Genomic DNA, 19,220 nt, shown 5'->3' with positions numbered 1-19,220 from the left:
ATAACATCACGGTTGATTACTATTTCACTATCTTCAGATTCTGTTCAGCCTGCAACAGCTCCTACATAAATTCAACATTTTACAGATCTTGTTCTGGTATTACTTCCCATGTTTTAAAATATTTTTATTCCACTGTCTGGAAAATATTTTTTATATAATGCTAACATTTTGGGCATCTGAAGAGTGATTTATTTCATGTTTATGAAGCCCTTCACCAGCTACAATTAAGTAATTCCAGTAATCTCAAAGGACTTCTGGAGTAATCAGTGAATTCTTATTAGACAAATCACACACTTGTCTGTAGAGCAAGGGCCAAAATCCTGGGCTTTCCACTGCTGAGAGTCTCAGCCTTTTAGCATAAATGAGAAAAGGTACTAAGGGCAGACCCTGCAGACTGTACACACAGCCCGTGCCACACAGAGCTCACCCTGAGCACCAGAAGCTGAATGAAGCTGACCTGAGCCAGCCAGAGCACAGGCACAAGTCTGCAAAGAGCTTACAAATTAGGAAATCAATGCACAGAGATCAAATTACCATTACAAATTGCCCTAATAAATCTGTGGATGCAAAAATGATATAAATTAACAAACAAGCCATCACCGCTCCCTGATATGCACCCCAAGAGCCCAAACTCTTCCTCTTGCAACCCAGCAGTTGTAAGGTCTCCAGCTAAGAAATGCAACTGAAGTGCCCTGGTTCTGCCCCCTGTACACACAGCACCTAAGACATGAAATTTATATTCTGAATTAAACTGTACAAAGCATCTCCTATACTCCACTGAATAGCAATCACTGTCAGTTGAAAACAATGACAGCAAAATAATCTTTTACCCTAGTGTACTGCTGCACATGTTCACCTTCATATTCTGACACTGGAATACTTGCCTACAGGTCTAGGAGCAAGTGCAGCTGGTCACACTCCTTACTGAATGCTCTCCTGCTACAAACACTGATCACACCCCACCTGCATGTCTGCAGCCTCTGACCCCAATCTTCAGCTACACCTCCTAGTGGCTGATTTCTTTCAAAAAGTTAATTCTACTATTGACATCCTCTTAATTTCTTAATGGGAGCTAAGGCCTTTCAAACAGCCTTCAGTACCCAAATCAAATCCAAAAATCAGAAGGACTTTTCCCATCCTGCCTCCCCGTGCAGGAGCACAGGAGGAAATGCCAAGAATCAGGTGTTCTCCTCTGCTCTGCAACTGAGCAATCATGGGGACTCTGGCCCATTACATAATTACAATGTGCCTCCATTCCCTCATTTCTCAATTATGCTGTAACAAATCCCTGGTAACCTGGGACTGATCCTGTGTTTTAGATTCTGCCTCCCTGAAGGCACCTGATAGGAACAGGCCATGCTCATGGGAAAGGCAAGGTCTCTGACAGGAACTGGTCATTAATTTTTCAGCAAGTTACATGTCAGTGGCTTGAAAGAGAATCTTTTCATGGGAATATGCCACTGTTTGGGAAGGCTTCATCAGAAGGATGTGCCTCTGGAGGAAACAGAGCAGGAAGAGCATTTCTGTTCTCTTACAAAGCAGCTGAAGAAAGCACAGAACTGGGGCTGGGAACCTGGGTTCAGTGCAAGCACCAGCACTGTGGGTACAAGGCAGGAGATCCAGATTCCCCAAAACAATTTTTCCAGTCCTCTGTAAAATCTTAGTAGCATTTCTTCTTTTCTCAAAGGCTTTAAAAGATCCCGGTTCCATGGAGATAGCAAAGACAAAGCCATTTCCTACCTGGCCCCACAATGGGGAGAGCTCAGATTCCACTTAACTGTGAGTGATGCTGTGTATACACAGACATGTATCACATGATGAGCTGTCAAGAGTCCAAGGATGTCAGATCTCCACTCAACCTCCCTCCAACAAAAAAACAACCTGCTGGCCACCTCCCAGGGATTCTGTGCAGATTATTAATTCATTAATGACTGGTGAGTGCTTAGAAAAGGTAGAAGGTGAGGGACTGCTGTTATTTCCCATTGTTATCATGGCTATCTGACATACATGGAAACTTGGATCTATCCTCTGTAGGAACCTGTGATGCTGGACTCAACACAAATCAGTTTATCCAAGCACAACATGTGAGTTATAACAAATGAATGATGATTTTGGCCTAGAACCTTTTAAAAGAGCTCTGCAGATGGGCACAGGGCCACACAATCTTAATATGCAAAGGCAGCCGTGTGACACTGCTGTGTCCCGTGAGACTCTTTGAAGCAGCCCTTCTGCCAAAAGCTCCTGTTCACCCAGAAACGCTGGCAGACAGGAGGATGTCTCTGTACTAAACCATTTCTGTGTAACATCTGCCACCAAAGGGATTTGGGATAACTTTCCTAGTCCACAGCAACAAATGCTGAGGCAGACATTCTTGCAACTTGGCTCTAAGGATGAGAACTCCCACCAGAGGGGAGGAGAGGACCACCAGGACTTTGATCTACTGGAACTCATCAGCCTTTCCTTCAGCTCTTTCACCCAGCTGACAATACAGAACACACTGGCCAGGCTCTCCCTAGAAAATTACTTATTATAAACTAAACTGCAATGCAAACACATCTAAACCCTATCCTAACTCTTTTCATCAGCCAGTACTACTTAGTTTGACAATCCAATTGCACAAAACAGATCAAGGCAAAGGCTGGAATTTGCACAAGCATGTTTATACTGGCTGTCTACACCAGTCAAAGCAGAGGATTTATAAGTGAAATAGTCAGGCTGCTCCCATTTTTCTGACAAGCCCAGAACTTCCTTCCAGTACCTAAATGGGCTACAAGAGAGCTGGAGAGAGATGTTTTACAAGGACACACAGTCATAGGAGGAGAAAGAATGGCTTCAAACTGATAGAAAGTGGGTTTACATTAGATGTTTTTTTAGATTAGACATTTTTTACTGTGAGAGCAGTGACGCCCTGGCACAGGCAGCCCAGAGGAGCAGTGGCTGCCTCATCCCTGGGACTGTTCAAGATCAGGATGGATGGGGCCCTGAGCAACCTGGTCTAGTGGAAGGTGTCCCATAGCAGGGGGGTTGGAACTGGATGGTCTTTAAGGTCCCTTCTAACCCAAACTATTCTATGATTCTATAATGAATGATTCCTCCTCCCACACGGACAGTACGGATCACTTTCAATATTTTTGTAAGACAGAAGGCCAAAGAAACATCTACTCTGCTGCCAAAGCTGTGCTTGCAGTTCTGAAAGGGGCTCCCAAGTCTGCCTTTCAGCTCAAGACACAGACACCTTTAGCAACAAGTGCCCTACTGAGCAGCTGGCCCATCTCTCCCTTCCATGGAGAAGCTGGAGGAGAGATGCACTCCTGTCAGCTGCAGCATCACCATCTGCCCCAGCAGAGAACACTGCAGCTGTTCTGGTGCCCTAGGAATTAAACACCTCTACTCTTTACCCGTTGACCCTCAGTAAAAAATTTGCTTTGATAGTTTTCTGGCAACAGCTGTCAAAAATTCAATTTATGTGTATGTATGTGCACAAATCAAAAACCAGTGTTTATCATTCAGGTTTCTCACTAATCTCCTTCTTACCAAACTGTGGATGTAGGACAATGTGACATTAAAAGGATTCGGCAAGATGATCAGTACGCAACACCTTTACTTCTAGGTGTGCAGTTGTCTACAATTTCTGATAATGCATCTTCCCAAAGGCTTTGTCAAAATATGTGTTTGCACTGCAGAACATCAGGAGACAGGGAGGCAATAAATCCATCCTGCATTCCAAGACATTAGCAACTTGGCAAGTTGAGTGATAAAGAACCAATACAATTATGTGTCATTAAGCTGCAACTAATAGTTGTAGGGAATGGATAAGAGCCTGCTGATTAGAAATGCTATCAAGGAAACTCTAAGATGTGGCATTAAGGCATGCATTGAAAATAGAACACATTTCATGCTTCTCCTAGAAATACTTAATTCTATTTCAAGCCACCACCTCTTGTTTTACTTGGCATGAGTACTTTCCACCACAAAAAGTTCTTTTTTCCATCAAGCATTTTATGAAGGAGTCAACAAATAGCATCTACCACAAAACAGAGAGCCTCCATGTCCTCTTGGTCAAAACAAAGCTCTTCTCACTCTTCTTTCAGAAAGACATACCAGCCTGATCAGAAAACACTTCCAGACCTCACTGCACAGCTCATTTGCTCTTCGTGCAAGGCCTCCACCTGAATCCACATCTGGACCTCCCTGGGACAAAATTTCTGTGCTAAACATCTTATCCATAAATTTCAAAGGGGTATGATGGGATTCAGTAATACAGCAGAGAAATTACTGCCCATTTCAGGTGCACATGGAAGGCAGTGCTCAGCTCCTATGGGAATCTACCTCCAGTTGCATGTGCCTCATCGTCCATGTGGGAAGCAAATACTTCCACTCATCTTCCAAGCAGAAGTTACTTACACTTACTGAGGACATATACCTGGCACATTACCCTCAGGCCTGGCCAAGATTAACATCTTCACTTCCAAGAACCCACTTAAATTCATGAAGCATTCCATATTTTTAACAGGTTGCCCAGAAAAGTGGATGTCCCAGCCCTGAAGCGTTCAAGGCCAAGGTGGCTGGGACTCTGAGCAAGCCGCTCTCCTGAAGGGTGTCCTTGCCCATGGCAAGGACTTGGAACCAGATAATAGCTAAGGGCCCTTCCAAGCCAAGCCATTCTCTGATTCTGTGACACCACATGACTGAGACAGCTCCTGGTGCTTCCACAGACCATTCAGGTCCTGGCCTCCAAGACCACCACAGCAGTGGTTAAACAGTGGTTCTGATATCTGCAATGAAAAAACTGGGAGCTGCTGAAGGATTCGGGACTGCATTCCTTTAAGTCTGAAACAGGATTCGCATGAGATAATACAAATCTCTGATGACTTGTGAGCTGAAGAGGAAAGCTGCTCTGCCCCTTTGGCTCTGACTAGTTCAATTTACTTCTATGGCATAGAAGTCTGAGGGAAAAAAAATGCATAAACCCTGTCCTAATCTATCTTCTGATCCCACAAAACATTTCCATGTGGCAAGTATCTGAAAAGCCACCAAGACAAACTCTGTGCCAGTTTTCTGGGCTTTCACATTCCCAGCTCAGCAAAGTCTCACAAGAGTTGAAAGCTGGGCCTTTTATCAGAAGGTGAGTGTTCAGCCTTTCTGATGGAACTCAGCCATGATTATCTGGGTAATCATTATACTCTTTCAGCAATTATCATCAGCACTAATATAACTTTGGCTGCTGCAAACTGTAAGAGTGTCTTGATCTAATTTACATTCAGGGGTGTTATACCATAAAGTGCAACATATGATCCCAGTCTGACAAAGCTGATACTGAAGACTGTGTAAATGGAGATGAATATGGATCACTTCCCAAGTCTTTGCAGAACGTTTGTTGGCCCTCAAAAATCAAGTTTCCACTCTTCCAAAGGCTGCATAGAGAGCAGAACCATGTATTCTTTCCTCTGTCTATAAGGAAGCACCTCCAGAGTTGAAGCCCTGTTCTGAGTAACAGGCCTATGCCTGCAGTGATCTGAAAAACGCCTGTCCCAAGAACTCTTGAGAAAGGAAATTCTGTGAGAGGGAAAGGACTTTGAAGGTAGCTACAGAAAGGAAGAATGTGTGCTAGAAAACAGTAGAAATCCTGAGACCATGTTCTGATTGCAAATGCCATCTAGGATGTTACATCAACGTTAAGAACTGATGCGTTATTAAACACAGCTATTTTATAAACCCAATTCTGTAAATTAAATGAAAATTTGAGGTCAGACCATATAACTGAAGGCAGAGTTTGGCCAATGATCATTATTTTTCATAAGGACTGTCCTCTAGGCTAGAAGGTGTGTCATGACACCCCAAGGTTAACTCAGTTAACTCAGACTAAGGAAATGGTACTGACAGACTATTTTTTGCTGACAGTAATCTCTGTCAGGTCCTCCCTGTGAGAGCTCTGACACGGGCTTGGAAATCCATTCAGATCCCAAAAGTTTAAGTGCAAAACAATTCAACATAGGGCAAGGCACACATCCTCTATATCTAAGACTTAGCTGGGATGCTGCTTAAAGTTTGTTTACTTTCCCCTGCTCTCTCAATTCTGGTTATATGCCTAGAAATTAAAGCTAAAGGGCAGACAGTATTTTTCCCAACACGACAGAAAAAAACCCACAGAAAACCTGGCTTCCTCTGAAGTATCAGGCCAGAGTTGCAATTGCATTTTCACTTGTTTTACTAGACCCATAAAACACCACTTGTGCTGAATGGGTGCAGGGGGAGACATCTCAAGTACTGCTCAAACTGAACAAGAGCATGAGTTGAGGGGAATCAGCCTTGCATTGGGGGAACCAGCCCTATGGAATGCCACCAGCACAAGCACAGTGTGGCAGGAATTCAGGCCCTGCCTTCTCTCCTCAGAGTGTGAGGCTCAGACATTAGCACAGAAACACAGCTCCACAGGCTGTGGGATTCTGGGTACCAGAAATTCTGGGAAAGCCCAGAGGAAGAGTCTCTGTGGTTCCAGCATCCACAGCTGGCCTAAATTTTACTCCATGCCAGGAAGCAGCTCCTTTCTCACAGACGGCTGCTGTTACAGAGCACTGACACCCACCATGGAGCAACTGGGCATGCAATATTAATAGCACCAATGAGAAAATTAGGAACCCACATCAAAGCACTGAGAGCTGTTTTTATAATATTTGGCTTTAAAACTAAGTGCAAAAGGAAAGGTGTTACACTCAGCTATGCATGCTTTTTTCTGCAGCTTTTAAACACACACACATATGCAGAATGATCCCTTAAGGATGGGGGAAAGCTGCTGTCACCTGTAACTCAGCAAATCACAAGTTACATGAAGAAACAAAAATCAATACTGCTCTGAAATTTAGCCTGGCATGGAAAAAAAAAGTCAAAAACTACCACAATAAATGGCTGCTGAAAAGTCAGTCAATGGGAAGTGCTGCTTTGGCCATGGTTTTTCTCAAACATGGTCATTACCTTGCAATTTGAGTCCAAACATTCTTATCTGCACTACACTGAGACCCTGCACTGAACACAACAGATGCAAACCAAAAATCCAAATAAATTAGTACACACTTACTTGCTAGAATTTTTATAGTAACAGAAAATTACTGAAAAAGATAATTAATCTAATTTAGGAATCTTCTGTTCTCCATTAAAACACTGACACTGGACCAAAATTCACAGAGCCTACCTGCATCAACAGTCAGTACAGATAAAATATGGATGCAAATAATGTCAGCCATGTAATCTCCATAAGGAGACTCTTGTATTTGGGGATTTAATAAATTAAGGACATGTACAAAGCATAGAAATATCATCTTGAGGATACAGTGGTTATTACTGGTGTCCCTTTTGACTGGAGCAGGGACTGCTCAGCCATAGCCAAGTCTCCACAGATGGGCACAGCCTGATCTGAGCCCTGCCTGCACTCTGAGCAAGTTGATGCAGGCTGCTGCTCTGAGAGCTGCACAAGCACGCGAGTGCAGCACTGTGCCCAGGCCAGCACAGCCTGCAAGGGGTCCATCCTGGTCCTGTCCTGCTGACAGCTACAGGTGTCTATCATCTCCAGCCTGGAAGACACATGCTCCATCACTGCCATAAACCTGGCATGATGCTAACAGTGAAGTCTTCATGTGATCTTAGATATGTTTCTCTAATAGTTCTGCCACTTTAGCATCTACCCAGAGAGAGGACCTGACATCTTTTTAAGTAGTTTGTTGAAACATTACAACTTGATGACTCAACTTAGTTATTTGTCCTAATCTGCAACAGACTCAGAGCTGTTCAGTAAAATAAGCATGGGCTATTTCCCCTCAGAGCAGGTGAAAGATGGAGTCAACAACAAATACACCTGCTCTACTTTGCTCAGTTACCTGGTTTCATTTTGAATCAAACCCTGTCTATCTCCTGCTTCAGCCTGTCTCACACATGTGCAGCCTCCCTGCCTTCACTGGGGCTCAGGCCAGACAGTCTGAAATTACATCACTGGCATCTTGCTGCAGCCTAGATGGCATCACCTCAGGTTACACACGACTGGGAGAGACCCACTGGGTCACCAAGTACAGCCCCTGCTGTCCAGGCAACCTCGTCACCTAATCCCTTTGTAAGTGAATCAAAAATAGTTACGGACCATATCTCACTGGGCACACCCCAGGCTAGCCACAGATGACATATTGTGGTGTAAACTGACTTGGGAAAAAGTACACAGACACATCCAAGACAAATTAGAAACTGCAACAAGCAGGGAGGTAGCTTAGTCTAATGGCCAGGGAATGAGGCAGGCAGCAAGATGGTTGGGTCCTGTTGCTGCCTCCTGTTCTTCCCTGTTCCACCCATAGTGCCATTATTCCATCCCTCAGGTTCCTCTGGGCTGAGACCAAGATAACAACACTGTCCCTCCTTCCCTCACAGATGGCTTTGAGCACTATGACAGAAAGAGGGGCACAAGAACTACATATTTTTATCCACTTTATCTCCCCAACAGGTTTTTAAAGCCCATTTTAAAGCCCTCCTTTGCAATTCAGTCTGTGGATAATTTGCTACCTGCATCTCCATAAAGTTTAATCTGTCATAGCCTGACAAAGGTGTAATTTCATCCCCAGGCTCTTCTGACTTGAGACTCTGGAGCTTCTCTTTGTGGATAAAGTATCAAAGCAATAGCTCTGAGACAACAGCCCTTTGCATCTCACAACCCACATATTATTCTCCCTAAACACAGTTTAACTGGCCCAAATCAAAACTTTTTCTCTCCCCTCATGCCTCCTCCCCACCGTGCACACAAACACAGATAAAAGCAGCAGACAGAGACACAGAGAGAGGATGGTTTATCCCACAGACAGGATTACTGCATCATGATGTAATGACCTTGTTCAGGAAAGAAAAAGGTTAGTTATATATCAGCCTGAGCTGTAAAAATACCAGTTCATTTTCAAAATAGGGTAAAATAATGTCCATTTAAAGTTATGCTTAAGAAAACAGAAAACACTTTTCCAGTGAGCTGGAGAGAGAAAGAGCACAGCCCAACTGGCCTCAGGATAACCCCTCTGCAGACACAGGTAACACATGGAATCAAACAAGCAGGAGTGTTCCTCTGCTAAGTGTGCATGGAAAGGAGGATGCTGCTTTCCACCTGGTTGTATCTTCAAACATCCAAGAGTTCTTTCTGTACACTACAAAGGTACATGGCAAAAATTTCTGTTTCATTTCAGGTGCAAAATGCTACAGAGCCAACTGTTTCAGCTGCCCCTTATGAAGACTTTACATTTGTACCTGCTGTCTTCTACCTCGGAACAACTGGAGGGAGGAATGCCATATGCTGCCTGCATATGAAGCAACCCATGAAAGAATAATTCAAGGTCATTATTCTCTCTTTTTAGACAACATTTAAAAATGTTGTACTGACTAAAACTCCAAGTTTTGCCATGACTAAAACTCCAAGGCTGAGATAATCACATTTGTGACTACAGGTTCCTCAAAGGGACTTATTTCTAATGAATTTTCAAATGCTTTGAAAATAACAGGTATTTCAGTATTTACCACTGAAAACAGTAAAAGAACACTGATGCTACTGCCCCAGTACAGCACACTCATTTCACTGCACTGCTGATATTCTGCTAAAGTGAAGTGCATGTTATTAAAGACAATATTTACCAACAGATACTACAGTTGTGAAAGTAATACAGTCCTTCCACGTAAAAATAGGCTTCCAACAGGAAATACAAGGCATTTGGCAAGTCTTAGCCTGCCAAGGGCAACTGCTCCATGTCCTGTTTCCAGGACAAGAAAGCCCTCCAGTTACTACAGATTCTTCCAGTGGTGAATGCTGAGCTTGTCTGGTAAGTTTTCCGAGCCCAGTGGAAATCCTAGAGCAGACACAGAAAGCTCTGAGTCTGAATTGGCACCAGATGCTTTGGAAAACAAGTGATTTTCATTTTCTTACAGGAATATGAGAAGGCCAAAATGCTTTATTTGTCAGCACAGGAACAGCCACTCATCTAAGAGCATGAATATTCTGTTGAAGTTATAAAATCAGACTCTTCCAAGGAAACCCTGCACTGAGTAACAGTGCCATGTGCCAACTTACAGTGCTCTCTACACGTGTATGAGACAGGAAATGTATTTTCTATAGCAGATGAACAGCAATGACAGCCTTCAGACTAGAGTATGGAATATCATTTGCATCACATTCCAACCTCTCAAGGAGCAGCCTACAGTATCTCCCTACTAGCTCAGAGACTCCATACAAAGGCCAACTCAACATCATACATCTACTGCAGTGTTTCTCTCAATTAACTAAGGAAAAGTGTATTAGGCATACATCAAAACTGCATTGCAGCTAGAGCTGCCAATTACTTATGGCAAAAGGGAGCTGATTCATCCGACTGTATGTGGGCCTTGGCTGGAGTTTTCCCAAAACGCAACAAGAAAAGAAGAAAACCTCAGTGAACCTCCCCCTCATTCCCACTCCTTCCTCCCCCACAAATCACAGCCAAGAGGCCTGTGCTTGCAAAAGCAGCATTTCCTGGAGGATTCTTTCTTCAAATCACTCCTTTTCTAAATTCAGACAAAACACACAAATCAAAATCCATTTGCATATGATATATACGCATACAATGACACCCCTCCCAAACATTTACAAGCAAAAGGCAATGCAAAGGGTCTAAAGCACCTTTATATCCCCAGTGCTCAGAGATCCCTACATCTTCCACTCCAAATCTCACAGCATTCCGAGGCCACCTGTGCAGAGTGCAATGGCTACCTGACAACACTTGGCTTGGCACCAGCCTGCAGCAGCTGAGCAGGGGCTGGGGGGCCTTGTCTTGCTGCTCACAGCAGTCACAGAACAGAACATTTCTGCTAAGCACAAGCACAGCCCGAATCCAGACCTTTTCACAAGTTTCCGTTGTCAGAAGCATTTAACACCTAACATATCACAAGTAGCAATTCTCCATCCAACATGTCCCTCCTTCACTTTGTGTGTCTCAAATGAGCCTTGTGGCCTTAGGGGTGCCAGGGCTCTTCTCTCCCTGGCACTGCTGGATAGAAATTGTTCTTATTATTTGCCATGGACTCATTTAGGCACCTGCTAGCCTAGGTTTTCAAGGTCCCTTGCCACACACCAACACCACTATTTCCCACACTGAATTCAGGACAAAAAACTTCAATCCATTTTACTTCTATCTTTCATTGCTCTGACAGCACCCTACTGATGAACTTGGGCATCTGACTTCATCCTTTTGTTTCCAGTGTGTTTGACATGAGTCAACCTGGCACCCAGCCCCCCTGGAGCAGTCAGACCCTGCCTTAACACATCTCTGCTTTTTTTTCCAGGCCAGGATTTTTGGCATTTATTGTAGATCTTTAAAACAGTTTTCACAGAAAATATGCTTCGAGATCCTCAGAGTGCAGAATAATGCTAGACACATGCACCTACTGCTCACTGCCTTCTGGGACCAACATTCAAAATTCCAGTGAGCACAGAAGGGAGCCTGAGCTGCCTCTTCCATGGCAAGGGGGATCAGGAGTCAGACACAGCTCCATGGACCATAACGCAATGCCTCAACAGCACTGCAGGGCAGACCAGTGCAAGGTGTCTTCTGACTAATGACCCCACCAACAAAAGCAATCAGTCTGATGAGAACTTGTGCTTTAGAGGCTGCTGGATTACACAAGAGCACAACTTCTTCCTCTCCTTACCCAAAAGCCAGTCCTATTATGGGTTGATTTTGGGATGATGTTTACCAGACTGCTTGTGGGTACACAGACAGCTGTGTGTAACTCCTGTTCCAGTACTGAAGCAATTACAGTCAGGATAGATGCACTCCTCAAACAGAGTCACATGTGTGCAGGTATACCCATGAGAGCAGGCTCTGCCATTCTGCTGAGATCAGCACTGCAAACAACATGAAATGCAGCTCCAAAACTACTCAAGAATCAGGTAACAGACCTCCTGTGTCTTGCGTGGGCCTGGGAACTTCATCCATGTGCTGCTGTGTTCACTAAGGGAGACAAAAGAGAGCTTACCAAACCAAGGACTTAGAACTGGAAAACTGCCTTGTAACCACATTCTTATTGCTTCTCCTTACTACATGAAGAAGACTGACATTCACCTTGAGTGTCCAGAGTGCTCCACAGACTATGGGAGAAAACAAGGCATGTCCTGAAGATCAGGTTGTTCAAAAGCTGTTTGCATTACAAGCTATGGCGTAGAAGTGCCCCCTAACCAGAGATGCTTTGTGGACAATTTACTTCAGAAACACACAAAGATTGCAGAAGTTCCAGCATTTCAGTACCACAATAGATTTCAAGAATGGTCCAATCTCTGTGTGTGAACTGTCAATATACTGCAGAAAAGAATAAGACTCCACTCTCAGCTTATTCCTTCAGAAAGGCTAACCATTATTCATTAGTGCCCCTAAAGAGGGGGATTCTGCATTCCCCTAGTGCAAGAAAAAGTGGAGAGAGAAGGAGTATGGAGAGAAGGTGTGGCACAGGCCATGGGGCAGAAATTAAGGAGAAGACTGTCCCCACAGACTGCCACTCTACATACTTCCAAATATTACCCCACCTCTTTCTGGTTCATGCATCCTACAAAGTACAAGGCACCTTCCTCAAAAATAAACGAATCAGGGAGCAAGTTCTGTCTGTTTTAGTCTTTTGTCAGAAATCTCACTTCCTCCCAGCTTGAATTCTCTGGAATTAAGAGAGAAAAGTCATAGCACAGCACAGCTGATGTACCCCACATTTGTAGGAAACGCCACCCTGAGCTGCATAGGCTTGCTAAAGAGATCAAACGTGGATGTAAGCAGCTCTTTTCTGGAGCAGGCATCGCTTCAGTTGTTAAAATATTCATGCACCAATAGGAGCTGTGGTATCAATGTCTGTCCCTGATACAAACAAACCTGAGCTAAAGCTTGACAATCTGTGTTATGCAGAGTGGAATCACAATTAAAAGCATTTCCCAAGCCTCCATTTCTGCAAACACACATATGACAGCTTTTCTGGTGACACATCAAGAGCAACCCAAATCCAAGTCTACAATCTTCTGCCTGTGAGGGCAGGAGACATTAAAAACAGCTTTAGCAAATGCCCAGGATTTTAATTGTGTGCCTTCAGTTTTTCCCTCTCAGGTTTACCATGCACCAGCAGCCCTGTGGTTCATCTGGGGAGTGGCTGGATGCACCTGATAAATATGAGCTGGCATCTGGGCACTGCAGGTTGAATCAAGACTCCCCGCAGGGAAGCGCCTAGAAAATTTCTGATCTGGAGGATTTTCTCCTTCACAATAGGGAATAGAGAAGTAACAGACAGAAAATGGAAAACATTAGGCCTTTCACTCCCCTCAAGAGACACACAGAAGTACTTTCCAGTGCCCTTTCTAAATAGGGAAACTGATTTTTTGATGCCAGCAAATGGACAGAGGCTGGGGGGGTGGGGGGTACAGCTGCTGCCCCTTCAACAATACTATCTGGAGAAATGAGTCCACCCAGGTGATATGGCAAGAAAATGTTTTAGTACTGCCCTCATCACATGCACTGAACTGTGCATACACCCTGCAGAGCAACACTGAGCCTGCTAAGGTGCCAGAGCATTTTCAACACTTGAGGATTAGAAAGGAAATGAGAATGGTTTGGCTCTGGAGCCTGTGCCATACTGCAATGTTGAAATGGCAGTTTGTTTGAGTTTATGGGGATCTATGGCTGGACAAAAATGACATTGCAGTACCCTGAGTTGTGGCAAAGTGAAGTACATGCATGAGCAGCAAGCTGGCCCACAGCACAGAGCTCAGTGGTCCACGTGCCAGATGTCACTTTCAGAAGTCAAAGGGTCACATCCAAATCTTTGTTTCCATTCCCTGAGAAAGCACACTTCTGCCACTGGGTCAATAAACAAACATGAAATTACCCAAAGATTCTCTGAGCATGTTTTCGATCCAAACTGCCTTAACTTGCTTCTGATGGCAATAGACAGTACATATGACCAGAGCAGAGCAAAGGATGTGTATCCAACCTTACCTTTGCCATTCCCCAACTCTGACCCTTACAGTGCTGTGTCAGAGCACCACACCAAGCCCCAAACCCAGCACGTGGAGGCACTGAACACTATTCCAACTGTGGAACTGGCGGCACAGACTCCAGAGACGTCCAGAGACAGGCTTTGCTCTGCCTCACTCCAAACTCAGTCACATCTGTCGGTACACTACTAGATAAGCAAATTACAACAATAAAACTAATGTTGGGAAATGAGCACACTGAATATATAACAACACTATTTTACCCGTGAACACTTAATGCATACAGCCCTAACTGTAAGTCTTTAGAGCAAAACAAAGCAACATTCGTAGCAGAGGTTTCCTAACTGAGCAGGACATGCCCCTCTTTAAGAGGGACATGATTTCCAAGTCTGCCTCTGGAAGGAATGATACAAGACAGGACATCAGAGTACCTGGAGGTGCACCTAGCCCAGTGCCCCAAGAGCCAGACTTGCAGGTAGGGCTGGTGCCATATGCTGACACAAAGATCCTCCCAACCCAGAAGCCAACAACCTGGAGTGCTTGCAGGCCTGTCTGTCCCCTGCCCAGGGCTCCCTGGAATCAAGAGCTCCAGAAAAGGGGGACATGAAATTGCATCAACAACATCACAGGCTTCCTGGATGCCTACCAGCGGCACTGCCAGGGTGGCTGCCACAGTGCTTGCCCAGAACAAGGTGCACCCAACCTGCCACATCCCACACCACCCGTGAGTGCCACCTTGCAGCCCAATTCCCCGTCTCAGAAAACCTAGGAAGTTTAAGTTGGCTTAAAACCTAGCAAGCCAACTTAGCTTGTCAGAGCTAAGTTGGAGCAGTGCAACTGCACAAGCAAAACGGGAAGTCCTTTGGCAATCTCCAACAAAGCAGAGTGACACACTTGCTGTTCACTGCATACAAGCCACAGCTGCTGGTCTTCACCTGGAAACAATCTCCAGAACTCCAAGCACTGAGAATATCCACTAGCAAACCACACACTTTTATAATATTTTTCCATTATAAAATTACTGCTAGGAGCAGGAGAAAACCAGCGACAGCAGGTCTGAGAGAAGACATTCATATCAGTGTCTCTACCTGTGCTGACCCTGGCCCAGTGAAACCTACTAATTACCACTCAGCCTAATGCCATTCTTCAAGTAACAGGAAAATCAAAGCAAACATAAGGGAAGATCCACAATCTCAACTATTTGCGTCTGAAAGGTAAAAAGCAAAATACAGCTACAGGAAGAAAATGCTAGCTAAACAAAAAATAGCAGTAGAGAATGAAAAAGTTTATTTCTGCAGGTGAAAGCTAATTCATGTTCTTCTCTCTCCTTTCTACCGCTGCCCTCCTCATTAAGTTCTCAGAGAAAAGCTGCAAGCACCTTTGAGCTAAGGATGATAATGAAAGAGGAAGATCACAGTGGGCTTCTGCCTGCCTAGTGTGCAGCACAGCAAGAACAGAAATCAGTACTCAAACCAGAGAAGCACAAAGTGACACCACTGTTAATGTCCCAAAGTCACAGGGAGTTCAACCAGAGAGGCAGCGGAAGCCAAATCTGGCAACATCTCCCCTGTGACCGGTTCTGTGCAGGCATGGCTAAAATGCAGGAGGAGCTGCAGGCAGATCTAAAAGACCTTCAGATTCCCAGCTGGTTTTGATCCCAGAACACAGGCAGCTCCAGGGAGGCTTGGATCCACAGTCACAATTAAAGTATTAAAAGAAAAAGAGAAGAAAGCTTCAGGCAAAGGGAACAGGAACTGAAAATGGGACTATCCCACAAACCAGCTCTCCTCTAGGAGCAAATGCTGCCAGGCCAGAAAATAGCTAACACAAGAGTCAGATTTGCTATGGCCAAAAATATGTTGTAGAGTTCAATGTGTCTGATCTATCCCTGTAATTGTATGTGCAAAACTTGCACAGAAATACAGGGGGTTGGAGGAAGACAACCTCTTGTGCCCAGTTTTGTTTTTCTAGTCTTTGTGAGTCAGCTCAAGACACACAGGACAATCTGGTCTCCAGCTTCCACACGTTTTCTGAGTTTTGGTCAGATCCTTACAGAGGAATTGCCCTGTCAACACTCTACCTGGAAAGGTAAAGTTCTCTTCCCTGCAGTCAGCAGTAAAATGCTCTCCAACTTCTGGGAAACCCTCCTACAGTCTTGCTGGGCCTGACAGTTTAGAGGGCACAAAGCCGCCATCAGTCCCACAAAAAGGCAGCACACTTGTGTTAGAGCCTGAGATGAATGAGGCCCAAGCTCAGGGCCTGTGACAGCCAAAGTGGCTCACCCTGGCTATTGCCTCCTGCAGCACTGCTGCCACAGCTGTCTCTCAAATTGTTGCTGCTGCAAGTGGTGGCCCATGAGGCCTGAAACTTAATCCTGTAACAGGAGCTCCTGAGACTCACTTTTAGTTGTCCAGAGTCACTCAGTGAAGAAATGCCATCGAGGCACATCTTGGTTCAGAGTACAACCTCCTCTGCAGCCCAGAGGCAGCTGCTTGCAGCCCCCCACCCATGAAGCCAGCCAGCCCCCAGCCCCCTGCACCAGCCTGCCACCAGCTCCTGTGCCCAGCTGCACACTCAAGGAATGCATTTCCAAGCCATGCAGCTCCATAGAGCCACAAGCATCACCCTCCCTCACCAGCCTGTGCTCACTGCAGAACCCCCGGCTCAGGGCAATCCTTCCCCTCTGTGCACATAACCTGCCATGGCAACCTTCCCTCCTGGGCCTCCAACAACGCACCAGTCCATGTCCCAGGCCTGCAACCCATTCCCCCGACCCCTAACGTACCCCGCATTCTGCTCACATCATTGGGTAACCTGTGACTGGAGGGCCGAGGCTCCTCTGCAGCCATGTGCCACACTGCCACTTCCCCCGGCACAGCGTCCTCCCCCCGGCTGGCTCCGGAGCTGTGCCCGAGCCCCTCCTCCCGCCTGACAGCCACAGAGAAGGCGGATTCACACGACGGGAGCCAGGGAAGCCGGGCTCATCGCCCCTCCGGCCGCGGCGCGCTCTTCCCTCTGCGGCTCGGGCAGGCAGCAGCCTGGCCCCGGCCCTCCCCACAGCCCGTCCTCCTCCCTCTCCGAGGCGGTCCATGTCAGCCCCAGAGCCGCGCAGCAAAGCCCATGCTCATCTCCGGCCTCCAGGCTCCCTGTGCCGGCATCCCCGGCCGTGCCCAGAAAGACAAGAGAAAGCAGCGTCCCCTCTCGGGCAGCCCCGGCGCCGGGTCGGGTGCGGGCAGGTGGGGCAGCAGCGGCACGGAGCCCTTAAGGGGTTTGCCAAACCCTCCACACACACCCAGGCTGTTCACCCCTGGCACACGCTGTGCCCACCCCGCAAACGGAAGGGAGCGGGGAGAGGCAAAATCCAGCCCCTCAACACCCCTCGGGCTGCAGGGCCCCGAACAGCCCCGCTCTTCCAGCCTGGCCCAGCATCTCTTTCAGATGCTGCTCGCTTTGAAACCATGGCTTCTCCTGCCTGAATTCCCCCAGCCTTCCACGTTAAACGCCTCGCTGTATTTAAAAGGCTCGTTTTCCGGCATCGGTGAAAACTGGATGTGAAAACTGCCTCGGTGACGAGCAAAAGGGGCCACTCGTGCCGAGGGCACCCCCCCGCCGGAGGAGGGAAGCCTGGAGCGGCCAGACATCACGCTGGAGCACTTCCTCGGCTGGCTGGTGTACAAGTCTGGGACAAAGGGACAACCCAGCTCAGGGACCAGCTCCAGTGTGGCATCAGGCACCACCATGCACGCACAGAGAGAGACCACCCTTCCCTGAAGGGATTTCGGGAAAAAACTTGGCAGGTGCCAAGGTCAATCGGATGCGCGTTGCCAATAACGAGTATTAAAAAAGGAGAAAAAAAAAAAAAGGAAAAAAAAAAAGGCGGGGTTATTTATAGCCCAGAATTTCTCACTCCTCTGCAGAAGCGCAGCCCAGAGGCGGCATTGTTGGGAGATGGGGAACACACGCACCGCGGCCGCGCTAATGGCCGGTGCCGGCGCTGACACAACTTCAGCTGCGGCTCTGCGGCTCCGGGAATCCTTCCCGCAGGACACCGGGCTCCGGCCACCGCCGACTGCCCGGCAACACACGTGTCACTGACGGCAGCGGCACCCCGGAGACGCAGAGACAGCCCGGCACGGGCGCACCGGCCCTGCCCGCGGCGTCATCCTCCCATCGCCGGGAGGAGACCGGGCGCCGCAGACGCGGCCACGGGCACCGCGCTTCGCCGGCGGCCGCAGGGCCCGGCCGGGGTTATCTGGAACCGCCCCGGCCGAGGTTACCTGGAACTGCGGTCGCTCATTGCTGCGCGGCCGGGGTCACCCGGAGCCGCGGTGCTCCCTGCCGCCCGGCCGGGGTTACCTGGAGCCGCCGCCGCTCATCGCCGCCCCGCCCGTCCCCCGCCGCCGCCGAGCGCCCCCCGGGCGCGGCCCGTCCCCCCGCGCCGCCAATCGCCGCGCGCGCGCCCGCCCGCCCCGCGCGTCGCGGGGCCGCCGCAGCGGCGCTGGCGCAGCCAATGGGCGCGGCGGGCGGCCGGTGACGACACGCGGGCCGGGGCTGGGGCTGGGGGCAAATCTCGTGTTTCAAGGCAGCGCGCAGGCACGGCGCGGCGCGGGGGGGTGCTCGCCCTCCCGGCCCCTCGCCCGCTGCCCCCTCGGAGGGGCGCGGAACCTGCGAGGCGGGACCGGCGCCGGGCGAGGGGTCCCGAGAGGCATCATCACGCTCCCTGGTCTTCGTCCGCTGGGAATGGGAAATGCACCGCGAAATTCGGGGCTCCCCCGGATGACGTCTGCGTGTGACAGCCTGCGGGCTTCTCCTGTCCGCATCCAAACGTGGCAGAAGGCCAGCGGGAGTGGGGCTGGAGCAACCAGCTCCGGCCACTCCTGCGACAAAGAGGGCACTTCCCTGCAAACAGCTCCCGACGCACCAGAAGAAAAAAATCTTATTCACGGTCTGTCTTTTCCATTCTCCTTCATTCTTTTAGAATTGTGCTTCCCTAGGCAATGTGTGGTCCTTCTCCTGCTCCTTCTGAATCCACGAGTTCAGCCCCTCCATGAAAGGTATCAAAAGTAGAAACAGACCCAGCTTTGATGAGGATGATCTCACATTTACAATATTTCCAGGGGGAAAAAAAAGAAAGTGCCCATAAACATGAGCAATTTTACAGTCTCTGTGGCAGAGGCTGCAGGACCCTGGGCACAGAGCTGTGCTGGGG

The 19,220-nt window shown here is 47.6% G+C and overlaps 1 protein-coding gene across 5 annotated transcripts in view; it reads right to left on the bottom strand.

Annotated features, from left to right (window-relative positions):
• Window positions 1–19,220, bottom strand: part of PAK3 (p21 (RAC1) activated kinase 3) — a 235,932-nt gene that overhangs the window by 46,786 nt on the left and 169,926 nt on the right. Inside the window, exon 1 of one of the 5 annotated variants that reach the window (XM_064426875.1) lies at window positions 18,368–18,490. The exons of 3 other annotated variants lie outside the window; for them this stretch is intronic. The gene's annotated coding sequence lies outside the window, so the exon portion shown is untranslated. Of the gene's footprint in view, window positions 1–18,288; window positions 18,491–19,220 lie in introns of those variants that run through there. One more of the 5 variants, XM_064426874.1, reaches the window with a different exon arrangement.

The sequence above is a fragment of the Passer domesticus genome, chromosome 7, assembly GCF_036417665.1.
Source record: "Passer domesticus isolate bPasDom1 chromosome 7, bPasDom1.hap1, whole genome shotgun sequence".
Lineage (NCBI taxonomy): Eukaryota > Metazoa > Chordata > Aves > Passeriformes > Passeridae > Passer > Passer domesticus.
Note: the sequence above shows the minus strand (reverse complement) of the source record. Positions and strands in the feature narration are given on the sequence as shown.